Source organism: Triturus cristatus, chromosome 4_2 (assembly GCF_964204655.1).
Source record: "Triturus cristatus chromosome 4_2, aTriCri1.1, whole genome shotgun sequence".
NCBI lineage: Eukaryota > Metazoa > Chordata > Amphibia > Caudata > Salamandridae > Triturus > Triturus cristatus.
The window spans coordinates 622,403,048-622,416,769 of record NC_140586.1 but is presented as its reverse complement, the minus strand read 5'-3'; the positions used below and the strand labels follow the sequence as shown (position 1 = coordinate 622,416,769).

The window sequence follows — 13,722 nt, the reverse complement described above, 5'->3', positions numbered from 1 at the left end:
TAGCGAAGATCAGTACATTTTTAAAATTCATATAAGACAATTTGTTTACTGGTGCTTGATATCATAAAAGTCCATTACCAACACATTTCCCATCTTTGTCCAGTATGACTTTGTGTATATAATATTACTTTATTTGGTTGCTCGTATATCACACACTCTGCTTCTTAACCACTTATGAGCAACAGCTGGGCTATTTTTGACAGAAGATTGCACTTAAGGAAAAAACTTTTCATAAAAGCATATAATAATCCTGCTAGAAGAACCTGGAAAATTCGTAGTACTCAAAGATGTCTGAAATTGTTGTGATATGACACTAGTAGAGCACTAACAGTTAGCCAGTTTGTGTTGCCAAAGCACACATGCCGCCTGAGAAAAGGCTCTATACCTCAGATTTAGGCTAGGCACATTACAGGTTCAATCCTACACCAAATCCTGGTCCAATGGATATGGTCAGAGAGCTGATATGTGCAACCTTTCCTTGGGCGGGCAAGAAACTTTGAAGCATTTTATGCTACTCTGTTCTAAGTCATTAGCCGCCGAAAGCGTTACCTCCACTCCCTGTTCTTAAAACACTGTACGAGGAGCTGTAAGGATGCTCATTCATTTTGTTATAGAACTGATCAGCTGGAGATCTACCAGGCTGTAGCATTATATATATTCCCTGCTTGGAAGGAAATATGTGTGGCGCAGCGGCCAGGGCGACTGACGCCAGACGCTGGGGATCACTGTTCGATCCCCGGCACCGGCGGCAGGTCAGCCCAGCACCATGTGACTCTGGGCAATAGCTCGCTTAATCTTCCCGACGGCCACCAGAGCCTGGATGCCTACGGGTAGCTGTGCGCTTTACAAATACTGGATTTATGTCTGATTACAACTTAGGGCTGGGAAAGTAGCTATCCTTAGCAAGAAAGAGAATCAAAGGGCTATTATTATTATATGTTATTGATTTCTAGAGCATCAGGTCGATGTTTGGAACAAATGGTAGTTATTGGTCTAAAGAGCACCTGCACTTTCTTTTTATGTGGGTACACAGGCGGTGATTGGAGCCTATGTAGGTGCTGCTTGTAAACCATGGGTTTACAAGAGGGTCCAAGGTCGTATAGGTCCATCTCTGGCACTGATCTATATTTTTTTCCAAAGGCTTTGCCCTGCAGGGTTGCACTTTAGCTGTTTTGCACAATTGAGGGTAAAATCAGTATTTATACTGGTCTTACAAGGGGGTCTGAGGAATATTAGGTCTATCTCTCATACAGTGCTTGAAATGGAAAAATAGAAGTGCAGGTACTCTGCACCAGAGTACCTGCTTGTTTCTAAAAAGTGCCGGTACTCTCCAATTAAAGGTATTACGTCACTCGTCAGAAGTGCCGGTACTGTCCCCCTCAAAATAAAAAAAGGGCCGGTACTCCGTACCGGACAGTACCGACCCATTTAAACCACTGCTCTCATACCAATATATTTGTAAAAGGCTTTGGCCTGCACAAATGCACTTCAGCTGTTTTGTACAGACGAAGCCTCTGAGGCAGTCTAAATTGCACTTGAACTTTTTTTATGGTGGGATTAGGGCTGTGATTGAGCCCATATAGTTGCTACCTTATAAGCAAGAGGAAGATCAGCACTTATTGTGGTCTTATGAAGCGATCTAAGGTCGTATAGGTCTATCTCTTACACCAATATATTTTTAAAGGCTTTGCACTTTAGCTGGCTCTTTTGTTGTTTTGGTACAGCTAAGGCTCTCGAGCAGCTTAATACTCCCAAGCCATCAGCTGGCATAGTCAAAAATTACCTATACCACTCTTATTCGCTCGTTGCATATTTATAATATTATTCCTTGTTTGCCCTCTTTTTCTTTCATACCCAGGCATTGTACATGGTTTCACCGATTTGATATAACTAGGTACCCCATTTTCTATCCTAGGTTCTTTTATATTGAAAACACGCCCTTGATCTAACACATCTATTATTTTATTATTTGTGCCTCCCTGCCTACCTAAGCTACACATTATTTCTGATGTAGTTGAGATGATAGATACATTCATGTTATCAAGGGAAGCCACGCGGACTAAATGCAAGCCCATTGAGGTGTTTAACCTATTCAATAGCTTGCATTTACGAAATTACAGAAGGGAGGCTTGCTAGCATAAGGGACCATGTTGAGGGAAATGTTTTTAATGTCGTATTATTTGGGGGATGTATTGGTATAATTAAGTGTATACATTTGGGTATTCTGCAAGGTGTAATTTTATGTTTAATTATTGTATGGCTTTACTGTAAAGCTGAATCAATAAACGTGACTTGAATGCACATAGCAGTAAATACCTGGTCAGGCCTATTTCAGTCTAATAATTAAGCAGGCCTAACTCATAATGGGACTTCTTGGTCCAGAGGTATGGCTCCTAGAGCAGAAAACAGCATGTGGAATTCCTAATTTTTGTTTACATTTTCTCTTTTGGAAATCAAATCTTTGATTGAGAGAATAAATCGACTTTGCTAAGAGTTGTGTCCCCCCATCATAAATGACTGACCTTTGTACATCAATTTCAGACTTGTATTATTTCATTTGTCCATTCAGCTCTCCAAGAGTAAAATGGCAGCCACTGTGTCTCCTGAATCGTAAGCAAGAATGGGATCTCTCTGGTGTAAAAAAGTTTTTTGCCCTCATATATCATCTCCAATCAATAAGCACCAACCAGGATTCTAGTGGCACTTGTGCTTGAAATTGGGCTCTCTTCTTCAAGCAGATTTACAGGGCTACCTCAGGTACTACTCGCTTCCAAAGCCCAACTGCTTTAAGAAGATGTAGTCTTCGGACAGACCGGTTTATTAGATCTTCAGCAAGTCCCAAAAGTCACCACCATCATTCCTATTATTCCTCCACCTATCAATCTCCTTAAAGACCACCGATCCCTTTCAAGCATGCAAAGTAGGTGGGGAGGCTTGAGTCCATAGCTTGCATATTTTCCTTCTTGCAATCAAAATTAAGTAAAACATCAGATGTCTTTCCTTTACACAGAATCCTACTGCCTTATCCCAAACATGATTAAAACGCTGCTTACCTCCATGGTGATACCGAGTGAGTGATAAATGGCAATCCAGCATATTGTCGGTATCATTTCTACCACACCGCTTACATTTGGAATTACCACTTCCTCTAATTTTTGCCAACTTTTTCGGGGTCCAATAAACTCTATGGAGGGTTTAACTGCCAAGTAAAGTGTAGATTAAGATACTTGCCATAACTCTTCAAACTCTGCATCCGGCAAGTATCCATCCCATGCAAAAAATGGCACTCTCATCTTGTCATCCGCTGCTTTAAGAAGATGCTGGTACCACTGTGCCACTTTGTTCTTCTAAACATAACAGACTTGGAGGTCTATTTCAATTGGCTAGGTTCAGCTTCTTTCCAACCCAGATTCTTAAGCCATGCATTCACTTGGTAGATTTTAAACCTAGAGGGCCCGATTCACAGAACTAACTTAAGACAAAATCCTAAACTTACTACCATTTTGGTAATCAGATGGCACTTACTCATTTTGGTATTCACAGAAGGCACTTACTCATTTTGGTATTCACAAAAGTTAGGAGTCCTAACTTTAGGACTCCTAAATGCCTTCTGTGAATACCGAAAGTCTTAAAGTTAGGATTTTTCTCAGTTTCTGAGTAGTAAAGTTAGGACTCCTGGCTTTAGGACTCCTAAATGCCTTCTGTGAATACCGAAAGTCTTAAAGTTAGGATTTTTCTCAGTTTAGGAGTCCTACTCTAATTTTCCTCCTCAACTTCTTCCAGTAAAGACATATTCCCTTGTTGGCCCAGACAAGGGATGTTAATAACTCCCTACAATCTTACGATTTATTACGGGTTAAAATTCAATATGCATTTTGACCCCACCATAATCAAGGAATTGGAGAGCTCCTTTCTTATCTCTTTGTGATATGTTAGCCACCTTTTTCTCTTTCTTTAGCATCCCCTAATGTGTTGAGTAAAGAATGTGCCCACTTCTCTGTTGCCCCCATTTGTTAAAATCTTATCAAGTCAAGAAACTTGGGTGGAGCAAAACTTCTCTGTGCATAGTCTAGAAGTTACTAAGAGTAAGTTAGGTTTTTCTCACAGAAACCTGTTTAGATTAGTTTTACTTTGATAATAATCTTTCACATCCCAAGTCAACATTTTTTATTTCTACCTGCTTTTTCCTTTCAAGAACTTTGAAGAAAATTACAAGTCATGTGAGGATGCGCATGCTCCAAACCTTTATGTCATCGTAGATAGATTACAAGAATTCCTTCCATTTAGGCATACTGTTAGACTTGGCTTTTTCAGTGGGTTCACCCACAGACTTTTGGCTTTATGGCCTCCTGTTTTATACCTTGGTTTTAGGACTCTGGGCACTTTACCACTGCTATTCAGTGCTAAAGTGCATCTGCTCTCCATGTAAATTATGTTTATGGATTGGTGTTTCCATAATTGGCGTATTTGATTTACTTCTAAGTCCCTAATACAGGGCACTCTATGTGCCCAGGTCCTGTAAATCAAATGCTACTAGTGAGCCTGCAGCACTGGTTGTGCCACCCACACAGGTAGCTTTTCAAAGGTGTCTCAGACCTGCCCCTGCAGTGTCTGCGCTCAGTTTTTAACTGCCATGCCGACCAGGTAAGTGCACCCTCTTGCCAGGCCCTTTCCTTCCCTTTTCTTATGTCTAAGCACCCCAGGTAGGTCCAAGGTAGCCTTATGGGCAGGGTGCAGTATAATTAAAAGGTAGGACATATAATGGTGTATTTCTGCATGTCCTAATAGTGAAATACTGTGTATTTTGGTTTCACGGGTTCACTGTTGAAAGGCTATCTCTCCCATAGGTTAATATGGGAGCTGCTTGGTAACACTTTACCAAGGTAGCTTGCCAGTGGGAGCTGATAGAAAAGTGGAGTTTAGTATGCCTGAACTCAGGATTTAAAAATACATCTTTTAGTAAAGATGATTTTTATATTATGTGTTTGAAAATACCACTTTTAGAAAGTGGGTATTTTCTTGTCTAACTATGCTGTGTGCCTCTGCCTTTTGTGTATTCCCTATCTGGGTTTAGAGTGACAGGAGCAGGGGATGTGCATTCACACTAGACAGACACAAGGGTGGGCTTGAGGGGTGTCCTACCTTTCCTGGGTGACTCATTAACAGGCTGAATAGACCTGGCTGCATTTAGAGTAGTGGGAGGAGTTGTCACTTGCACCTGAATGCACTGTGGCTGCCTTTCACAAAGCTGCCTCCACCTCCTACGGTGAACCTGGCCTGTGCCAGGCTGAATTGGTTTATGTGTGCCAGGTCAAGTTTGGTTGCACCAACTTCAAAGGAAAATGTGGTATAAATATGGGGACCCTTGCCCCAGAACTTTAGATGCTGGACTAAGGAACCTTTCAGGAAGACGATTTGGAAGAGCTGCCCGGAGGCGTATTGCCCTTTTCCTGTTGTGCTTTGTTGGGTTGGCCTGTAGTTGTTGCTTCTGTCTTGGGCAGGGAGAGGACTGGACTGTTCTTTCTACATTCTAAGTATATCCAAGGGCTTGATGTAGAGCTAACATCCTGTTGGAAGTCTCAGGGAAATCAAAGACTCCAAACTCTTCTGGGTACTGGCTTCTGGAACTGGATGTTTCAGATGCCACAGAGAAGAAAAGGAAACCCAATGCTGTCAATGACGCCACTGCTGGCTCTGTGACCTGAAGGCACCACCGCACTTCTCACCGAACCCTGGTCTCACCAACGATGGCGTCTAACACCGCCACCGAGCTGCTGCTTGCACCATGACCTGTGGGCACTGCACTCTGCACAGCCTCACTTCACACCGCCACCCTGGTATCCCCAATGATGTAACTGACACTGCTGCCTGCGCTGTGACCGGTGAATATCACTAATGGAGAACACAGAGCACCATCCCGCTTCACACCACAGCCCTAGTCTCACCAATGATGCTGCTCCAAGATGACATTGAAGATGCTGCCTGCACTGTGGTTTGGGGGCACTGCTCGTGAATTACGTGATGCACCGCCCATCCCACACCACAGCCTTGGCCCACCAACGCCAGCGCCATCGTCTTCAGTTCGTCAACGGACACCGCTCCCTGCACTGCAACCTGTGTGCCCGCACACCGCATTGACCTTTCTCGCACCGCAGGCTTGAGTGTACTGACAACAGTGCTTCAGAAACAATGACGCTGCTCCCTGCACCGTGACCTGTCAGCACCACAACGATCACCACCCTGCCCCGCACTGCAGCCCTGGTCTCATCAACGTCGCTGAATGACTGTCACCATGCCACTGCCTGCACCGTGACCTGAGGGCACTGCACTTCGCACTGCCCTGCTCCACACCGCAGCCCCAACGCCTCCTGACACCGGCGCTCCTGACTTCAAACTCAAGGAGTTTCGACCTGCAACACGTGTGACTTCATGGGCCTGACTAATCCTGAAGCAACTCCCGGAACTGATCTCTGACGACGCAGCCAGTCCATAGCTTTCAGCAAGGTCTAAAGCCCTGCTTCTCAGAAGGTATTGTTTTACGGGTCTTTCCGACACCGTAGCTGACCCGCAACGTCGTGGTCAACCTGAACTGTTGGATTTGTTTGGTCACAATGCCGTGATAGCCCCGGACGGAGCTAACAACTTCAGGGAACTGTATAAAAAAAGTTTAGTTTTACTTTATTGGTATTAGGATCTCTGTATGTTGGATTTTTATCGTTTTTGGTCTTGAGTTACACAGATAAATATTGCATGTTTTCTAAAACTGGTGTGGCATCCTTGTGTAGTGTTTTCACTGTATTACTGTTTGTTATATGCAAATGCTTTACACATTACCTCTGAGATAAGCCTCACTGCTCATGCCTAGCGACCAAGGGGGTGAGCAGGGGTTATTTTAGATGTGTAATCCCCTTATCCTGACTAGAGTGGGGGATTCTGCCTGGTTTAGGTGCATACCCTAGCCAACCAGAAAACCCATTTCTAACACATACCAAAGTACATGATTATCAGGCTAAAACTCTTTCTGAATGTGGCTGCTTTGTTGACTTGGAATCTTTACTAGTGTAGCTTTATACCCAAGCACTTAATGGCCTTTCATTTAGGAAGCATAATGCCTGCCTCCAAAGAACTGTGCTTTTCTTATTATTCCCCCCGCTGCAACGTCCATCTAATATTCCCAGACACCTTCATTCTTAAGTTCCTGCCAGAGTGCTGAGGGCCACCACTTCTACTTTTCAGTGGTTTCACATATACTGCCATTGTACCTTCAACCACTTAGCTCCCAAACATTGAAATAACCTTCCCACCAAATTTCTGATTGCAGAATAATTTGTCAGTCTTCATTCAGGACTGTAAGATTGGGATTTTTGGGAGCATAACTGTTGGTTATAACAACTTTTTTTTTTTATCACTGCTTGTAACAGTGTTCTTTGTAAACTTTTTCCATACCCTATTTAGAGTGTGCGTATATATAGTATATACTTAGACTCAGTAAAGGGCATACAGCATATCTGCCAATTTTTGGCAGATGTCTTGCATCTGCCAAAGTCTAAAGAACCACAAGCCCACAATCTGAAAAAACTTTCAGAAGCATAAGTTGACAATTTTTATTTCGATGGAGCCTCTAAAGGAGGTATGCACCTTTTCATGTATACTGCTTGCTGGATTGGTAATCGCATACCAAGTCAACTCTGAGTGCAGAACATTACATGACTAAGAATCCTTTGAAAATATTATATCAAAAATTACTCAGCTATGGTGCATAGATACATATGACTGTCTGTGTTGCTGAAATGATAGGCCACATATGTATAAGGTTCTTATCTCATATACGTTTTTAAAAGGTTCCTGTGATTAATTTGTCAGTGTCCTCATAGACTGAATTTCCAACTGCATGTCAGATGTAGTGACTGGCTGGCAGAATTCAAACTGTGCAGGCAAGCAAGTGTCTAATTTTGAGATAGGGCCCTCTTTCATTGTAGGCCTGCGCTCCCAACTCCAAGACACAAGGTGAACAGATTGACACCACTGCATTTTTCCGTAAACTGTTGAGGTGTGGTATACACACTTTTTCAGGGGTGCACTGCATACACGTTAATGCTATTTGGAATGTAGTTCATGCAACCTATTGGTGAAAGGACATACATCAATTTTTTGTAGAAATATGCAAATTACTTTTTAGGGAGCACAGTGGCTTACTCCATGAGGCTTTTTTGTGTTGTTCAGTCCTAAGCTTAATTGTTGCGTTCATTCTACCACAAGCCCTTGAAACACTGCTGAAAGCAATGCAATAACGAATAGTTGGTGTTCGCTACTCGACACTTTAAATGTAGCAGACAGCGAGAACCTGAAGAATTGTTGGTGTTTGAGTTCATAAGTCAACAGTATTGTTGTTGCATTTTATGCACCAGCAGCCCTTTAAATGAGACAGGAAGCAACATTAGGGTCATTCGCAGGGGCGGCTCCGTGGTTTGAGTGAAAGATGGTCGCCCCACCTGATATGAGCGCTGCAGGCATACACGTTAAGTAAATTGACATGTCAATGCCATTTTACTTAAATGCTGCAGTGCGAGATCAAGAGGTGGGGCTGAACCCTGCAGTTGCAGGATTAGAGCTGGCCCTATCGTGCATATGTTGGGTTGACCGGCCCTATTGCTAATGCCAGCCCGACATGCGCAGTAGGCACCGAGCAAACAGCCAGGGGATTGCTGGCACAAGCCCCCATCCTCAAAATGAGCGCTGGGTTAGGCTGTTCCCACCAATCCTGGCGCTGCTCTCAGCATGAGAGCAGCTCCAGGATTGATTGTATTGGTGTCCACTGAGCAGGAAGCAAGTCCTTCCCTTTCCTGCTTGTGGACATTGATCTGGGAGAAAGGTGCACACCGGAGGAACAGTATATGGTGAGTTTGGCGTGGCGCCGTAGTGCCCAATCATATTTTTATAGTTGAAGCCACCACTGGTCATCCGTGCATTGTTGGCATTGGTTCAGCCAATAAAAAGTTTAGATTGCATTAGCTAACTAATGCTTGTTTCCTGCACCTTAGAATCTGGAGCAAGGATATGAAACAGGAGGGGCCAGTAGACTGTATCTGTAGAGCTGCGGTGCAATTGGAGGCAACGTCCACTTATTTAAAGAGAATTGAAAGCACAAAACAGGGGTTTAAAGCAAAGAATTAAATCATGGTATTATCAGTATTATTGTGTTGACAATTATGATATTATATGATAATGATAATTATTATTATTGTATGATACTGCTTGACAGTTTCAGCTGTTAATAACCATGTCTTCTGATTAAATGCCCAGGCCATGTAATTGCAGGGTGGGCAAATACCAGAAGGAGAGGGGCTTAATCAGTACACTCAGTGGACAGCTGGTATTTGCTGCCCTAACAAGAGAACATAGATTTTCTCTTTAAGCACTGTTGAAGGTTTGCAATACATCAGCAGAAAACACTCTGCCTCACCAATCCACAGTTCCATTGTCACATCAAGTGGCTTCTGCCTTCATTAAGAACTTAGCGCATCTCTAGCCTGTGGTCCTGACGCACCTCCAGAGCGTGTCAGGACAACACAGGAGCGCATCTGGAATACAGCTGTCCCCCCTGCTTTTAGAAAGTGTGGCACAGGAGCGCTTTTGGAATACAGCTGCCCACCCTGCTAATAGAAAGAATGGCACAGGAGTGCATCTGGATTACAGCTCTCCCCACTGCTTATAGAAAGAGTAGCACAGGAGCGCATCTGGAATACAGCTGCCCTCCCTGCTAACAGAAAGAGTGGCACAGGAGCGCACCTGGAATACAGCTGCCCCCCCCTGCTTATAGAAAGAGTGGCACAGGAACGCATCTGAAATACAGCTGTCCCCCCTGCTTATAGAAGGAGTGGCACAGGAGCGCATCTGGAATACAGATGCCCCCCTGCTAATAGAAAGAATGCCACAGGAGTGCATCTGGAATACAGCTCTCCCCACTACTTATAGAAAGAGTGGCACAGGAGCGCATCTGGAATACAGCTGCCCCCCTGCTTATAGAAAGAGTGGCACAGGAGCGCATCTGAAATACAGCTGCCCTCCACCCCGCTAAGAGAAAGAGTGGCACAGGAGCGCATCTGGAATACAGCTGCCCCCCTGCTAATAGAAAGAGTGGCACAGGAGCGCATCTGGAATACAGCTGCCCCCCCCATTAGAAGGAGTGGCACAGGAGTGCATCTGGAATACAGCTGCCCCCCCCCCGCTTATAGAAAGAGTGGCACAGGAGCGCATCTGGAATACAGCTGCACCCCCTAATAGAAAGAGTGGCACAGGAGCGCTTCTGGAATACAGCTGCCCCCCCCGCTTATAGAAAGAGTGGCACAGGAACGCATCTGAAATACAGCTGTCCCCCCTGCTTATAGAAGGAGTGGCACGGGAGCGCATCTGGAATACAGCTGCCCCCCCTGCTAATAGAAAGAATGACACAGGAGTGCATCTGGAGTACAGCTCTCCCCAATACTTATAGAAAGAGTGGCACAGGAGCGCATCTGGAATACAGCTTTCCCCCCCCCCCCCCGCTTATAGAAAGAGTGGCACAGGAACGCATCTGAAATACAGCTGTCCCCCCTGCTTATAGAAGGAGTGGCACGGGAGCGCATCTGGAATACAGCTGCCCCCCCTAATAGAAAGAGTGGCACAGGAGCGCTTCTGGAATACAGCTGCCCCCCCCCCCCACCGCTTATAGAAAGAGTGGCACAGGAACGCATCTGAAATACAGCTGTCCCCCCTGCTTATAGAAGGAGTGGCACGGGAGCGCATCTGGAATACAGCTGCCCCCCCTGCTAATAGAAAGAATGACACAGGAGTGCATCTGGAGTACAGCTCTCCCCACTACTTATAGAAAGAGTGGCACAGGAGCGCATCTGGAATACAGCTTTCCCCCCTGCTAATAGAAGGAGTGGCACAGGAGCGCATCTGGAATACAGCTGCCCACCCTGCTTATAGAAAGAGTGGCACAGGAGCGCATCTGGAATACAGCTGCCCCCCTGCTTATAGAACGAGTGGCACAGGAGTGCATCTGAAATACAGCTGCCCTCCACCTCACTAATAGAAAGAGTGGCACAGGAGTGCATCTGGAATAAAGCTGCCCCCCCTGCTAATAGAAAGAGTGGCACAGGAGCGCATCTAGAATACAGCTGTCCCCACTGCTTATAGAAAGAGTAGCACAGGAGCGCATCTGGAATACAGCTTCCCCCCCTAATAGAAAGAGTGGCACAGGAGTGCATCTAGAATACAGCTGCCCCCCCTGCTAATAGAAAGAGTGGTACAGGAGCGCATCTAGAATACAGCTGTCCCCACTGTTTTATAGAAAGTGTGGCACAGGAGCGCATCTGGAATACAGCTGCCCCCCTGCTTATAGAAAGAATGACACAGGAGTGCATCTGGAATACAGCTCTCCCCACTACTTATAGAAAGAGTGGCACAGGAGCGCATCTGAAATACAGCTGCCCTCCACCTCGCTAATAGAAAGAATGCCACAGGAGCGCATCTGGAATACAGCTGCCCCCCCTGCTAATGGAAAGAGTGGCACAGGAGCGCATCTAGAATACAGCTGTCCCCAATGCTTATAGAAAGAGTAGCACAGGAGCACATCTGGAATACAGCTGCCCCCCCCTAATAGAAAGAGTGGCACAGGAGCGCATCTGGAATACAGCTCTCCCCACTGCTTATAGAAGGAGTGGAACAGGAGCGCATCTGGAATACAGCTGCCCCCCTGCTGCTAGAAAGAGTGGCACAGGAGCGCATCTGGAATACAGCTGCCCCCCCTAATAGAAAGATTGGCACAGGAGCGCATCTGGAATACAGCTTCCCCCGCTAATAGATAGAGTAGCACAGGAGCGCATCTGGAATACAGCTGCCCCCGTAATAGAAAGAGTGGCACAGGAGTGCATCTAGAATACAGCTGCCCCCCTGCTAATAGAAAGAGTGGCACAGGAGAGCATCTGGAATACAACTGTCCCTCCTGCTTATAGAAGGAGTGGCACAGCAGCGCATCTGGAATACAGCTGCCCCACCTGCTTATAGAAAGAGTGGCACAGGAGCGCATCTGGAATACAGCGCCCCCCCCTCCCTAATAGAAAGAGTAGCACAGGAGCGCATCTGGAATACAGCTTCCCCCGCTAATAGAAAGAGTGGCACAGGGGCACATCTGGAATACAGCTGCCCCCCCTGCTAATAGAAAGAGTGGCACAGGAGCGCATCTGAAATACAGCTGTCCCCACTGCTTAAGGAAGTAGTGGACATCCCCCTGTGCTTCCATCTTATGTCTTCAAACAGTGTATATATGTATCAACAACCACTGGTGAACTCAATAGATTTCACCTTTTCGAGAACTATTGGGTTTGTCAATGACTTTTAGCTAAGTTTTACAGCAGCAATCGGCTGCATGGTTGAAAGTGATGGGAAAGGCGCTATGACGTGATCATCGCTGGTTGCATCATAGCTCTTGTTTCCTTTACTTTCAGTCATGCTGCACAGTGGTGGTCAATGATTTCTTTCTATCTTTTTTTATTAAATAAATGAGCTAATTATTGAGGTTAAATCTATCACGGATTGGCTCTACTGAGCAATCATCCATATAGTTGGTTATATCGAAATCATTTCTTCGGGCGTGTCTTTGTTTGATGCATTTTACTAGCCTGAGGGACGATTAGGTTCCTAGTGTATTTGCGTAATTGTTTGAAATCGAGGCAGATACATTTTAAATACAATATCTGTGTTAAAGTTCCCTGCCCCAGTTCATTCAACTATTACAAGTTTTAGCCATTAGCACATGACCCTCAGCAGATATGGGCGCTATAAACAATGACACAAAATAATACTGAAGTCGCATAGAATCCATAATGAGTATATTATCTGAAATCAAAAAGTGTTCCATTTTGCTATCTGTTGATGTGGGGCTACCGTCCTTTCAACCAATCACAACAACCTTGTGCTATCAATTGATTTTTTAGATATATTATTTGTAAAAGGGCTTGTCAGCCTTAAACATAATTTGGATGTAGCGTTTCTCAGTGAACTTATGATAAATACATCTGTCGATCCCTCCCTATCACTATCAGTGAAATCTCTGAGCTCATTCCTCTCACTGGTTCCCCACTCAAACAAACGCAAATCGCCATCTTTTCCATCAAGGAACAGCTAAGGTTTCGCTGTCACCTGACCCCCCAGGGACGTTTACCCACACCTCTCACTTACACGTTTTCCAGACAAACCTTTCTAGGGTGGATAAATCCTCATTCCGAACACCACCTCATTCCCATTCCCCTGGCAATGTTTAAAGCCCTGCTCTTCCAATTCTTTCAGAAATAACAATGGTTCCTATGGTTTCCTGACTTTAACCTCACATTCTCAAATCTTAACTACTTGTTCGTAAACGGCGCTTATTGTAGAATTTAGTGCCAGTGTGTCATATGAAACTGCTAATCAAATACATTAGGTATATATTTGTTTGTGTTTACTTTACTTTGAGTGAAGTATTATTTACTGGTTTAAGTATGTGATTACGTTCTATTGTATGTGTTACTTATTGGTATACATATTGTGTGCTCTATTAGAAAAAACAACTTTATATGCAACTGAATATTTTTCTCTAGACAGAACACCATTTGTGGGTAGATGTGAGCGACTAAACGGACACTCTTGGACAGCTCAAACTTAGCACTGTCATCCTTAAATCCATAAGGTCCTTATAAT

The 13,722-nt window shown here is 44.6% G+C and overlaps 1 protein-coding gene across 1 annotated transcript in view; it reads left to right on the top strand.

The window, feature by feature from the left end:
- LRRC7 (leucine rich repeat containing 7) overlaps nucleotides 1-13,722 on the top strand; it is a 1,991,887-nt gene that overhangs the window by 1,154,785 nt on the left and 823,380 nt on the right. The gene's annotated exons all lie outside the window — the stretch shown is intronic.